This window comes from Nycticebus coucang, chromosome 8, assembly GCF_027406575.1.
Source record: "Nycticebus coucang isolate mNycCou1 chromosome 8, mNycCou1.pri, whole genome shotgun sequence".
Taxonomy (NCBI): Eukaryota; Metazoa; Chordata; class Mammalia; order Primates; family Lorisidae; genus Nycticebus; species Nycticebus coucang.
Window position 1 is genome coordinate 19,551,509 of NC_069787.1, and position 3,050 is coordinate 19,554,558.

Below are 3,050 nucleotides of genomic sequence, written 5' to 3' on the forward strand. Positions count from 1 at the left end.
CTCTTTCTCCCCAGTACCCTTCCCAGACTCTGGTAAATACTATTCTATTCTCTACTTCCAGGGGATCTTTTTTTTTTTTTTTTTAGTTTCCATATATATTATATTTAATTTCCATATATATTGGCTCTACGCCAATAACATACATTGGGGAAAGAACATACCATGGGGAGAGGATGGTGTCTTTAATAAATGAATGCTGGGAAAACTGGATAAGTATAAGCAGACTATCTGGGACCATATACAAATAATCAATTCAAAATGGTTTAAAAGCTTAAATGTAAGTCCTCAAACTATGAAGCTACTAAAAGAAAGGGAAAGAAAACATTGGAGAGACACTTCAGACTATGCTTTCTTGTATAGCAGAATTTGACTCAAGGCTCACCCTCCTAGAGACGCCTTCACCAACCAGGCTCGCTAGAGTAGCTCTTCCTTGTTATGTACAGTGGTGTTTTGTTTCTCCTTCATAGCACTTACCTGACATTATCTGATGTTTAAAATGTGTTTAGTTTATGTATCCTTCTACCCTGCCCACTCGAGAGCAGGAGATGTGTCTGTTTTATTCACTCTGGGGAGGAGAGCTCCTGGCATAATTAGGTGCTTGATAATTACAATAGGAACTGATGGAACCTGCAAGCCCCACACATGCTGTCCTCAGTGCTGAGCAGACATTAATGTGTTTATTCTTCACAACACCCCCATGAGTTGGTACTATTAGCGCCCTTTGCAAATGAGAGAGCTGAGTAAAGAAGGGTTAGGCATATGTTAAAGTTAATGCAACTGGTCACAGAGCCAGGATTTCAATCCAAAGTCTCCAAAGTCTAAGTCTTAACATACCAATTTAATAAATGTGTACATGAAATAATGTATGGACACATATGAACATACACATGTATACAGTATGTTCATATGGTTTGCACACATACATTGCATTTCCATGGAAATCTTTAGTACAGGTGGAAGATTAATACGATCCGAAGAGGAAACAGTCTATGTTATATTTCCAGAAGTGTAGACAGATTTGTAGTGATGCAGCCATGTGATAAATGCCATTTCAGGCCATCTGATTGAAGTGAGTGTGTTCACTGAGTGTGTGCAAAGAACTAAAGAAAGGAGAGTCTACTGAAATACCAATATTAACCACACGGTCATGAAGTTCTAATACAAAAGGCAAGATAACTAAGTGCCCCAAACTGGTATTAAGGTAAAGTAATAAGTTGTTTTCTAATGGCTCCAAGTAAATTTGAACATAAAGAAAATAGTTGACCTATGTAAAAAATTTTTCCCAAACAGAAAGTTTTATAAAAATAAAGTTTGAAGGCTGGGTGTGGTGGCTCCCTAGCACTCTGAGAAGCCAAAGTGGGTGGATGACTTGAGCTCAAGAGTTTGAGACCAGCCTGAGCAAGAGCAAGACCTCATCTCTTTTTAAAAAGAAGGAAAATTAGCCAGGTGTCGGGATGCATGCCTGTAGACCCAGCTACTTGGGAGGCTGAGGCAAGAGGGTTGCTTTAGCCTGCGAGTTTTTTTTTAAATTCAGTCTCTGTAGAGACTGTCAAAAATTGCCAATGCTACTATATTTCAAGTCGTCATGGCAGGGTATTGGGAAAAGTTTTCAATTAGCAATAATTGTGCCTCAGATAAACCTCATTGGCTATGATACTGCCACTGCCCAAAGCTAGCCTGGGAGTTGAGCTTGCTGTGAGGTATAATGCCATGGCATGCTAGTCTGGGGCAGCAGAGTGAGACTCTGTCTGCAAAACAAAAACTGTTATGGGGCAAAATAAGGACCCCAACACAAATTAGAATTTTAAAAAAATTTAAAAAGGAGTCTTCTATTAACCACGGGGCTGTCCCAGCAAAGTCTAAAGCAGACTAAGTGAGAGAGCACTGAGGGGTCTGATGTTGGAGTTTTCTAGTCTGAAAGTTGGCAAAGAGCCAAAGACGTGAGCTGAAAGTTAGCAGTTAGAAGCAAAAACAAAGTTGGCAAAGGAAGCAAAAAACGAGCATGGGGTCACGATGACCCATTTACAGAAGTGAACCCGTGAGGCTGCTGGCACCCATCTCAAAACAAAACAAGCTTTAAGAATTACAGAATTAATCACTTTAAAAGTATTCTGGTACAATTACTTAAATATTTAGAATGTTACATACTTTTCAGAGCATTTTCATATATACACATATACATATGAAAGGCACATAAAATTATTTTACCAATAAATAAGTTGAGGCTTAAAGAAAATTTGAGTAACTTGGCCAAGATCCACATGACTATCAAGTCTGATAGGACTTGGAAGAGAACAGGATGAAAATTGTTTTGAATGACCCCTAAGTGGAAGCAAATATCCTAGATGGCTCACCTATGCTATTTTATCTGATCCTCATCGCATTCATTAAGGTAGATCCCATTTCCCGCCGTCATTCACAGGACATGTATCCAGCTTCAGAGAAAGAGGATTGTCAGCTGTAAAGATTCAAACCTACTTCAGAACAATAAATAACTGAAAAAAAATGACTCATATGTATATTTTTCACTTTTCTGTTTACACATGAAAAAAACCTGCACTCAATGGGGCAAGCCTTAGTGATAGAGATGTTAAATATAGTATTTGGGAAGAGGACTGTGTTGGAAGTGCTTTTGATAAGCTAAAACCATGTACAGTCAAATGTCTTTGAAAATCATTTGCAAATCTGAATTTGAAATATTCAGCAGAAAATATTTGTTATCCAACCTATTCTGTTTTTTAAAAAACCTATTAGCACACAAAAATGATAGATCAAGAAAAAAATCATAAGCATTCACTTGGTAGTAGTAGATTTTTAGAATAACTTCTTCATATGTAAATAATTTACAAAATTGTTGAATGTATGAGAAAAACTATTGTTAATTTAAAAGTTGGACTCATGCAGTTCTGACTATTAAATACAAAATCAAAAAGCATCATGGATAATTTGCATTTGATTCTGTGCTTCAGTTATTCACTCAGATATTTAGAGGTAGCACACTGTGAAATCATTTAGTTTAGACTTTAGTTATATCAACCACTTACATATAA

The 3,050-nt window shown here is 37.0% G+C and overlaps 1 non-coding gene across 1 annotated transcript; it reads right to left on the reverse strand.

Moving 5' to 3' along the window:
• Nucleotides 1-1,534: 1,534 nt before the first annotated feature.
• On the reverse strand, nucleotides 1,535-1,674 carry LOC128592781 (U4 spliceosomal RNA). The gene has a single exon (XR_008382004.1). It is a non-coding gene; the product is annotated as a U4 spliceosomal RNA (small nuclear RNA).
• Between the last annotated feature and the right edge of the window lie 1,376 nt (nucleotides 1,675-3,050).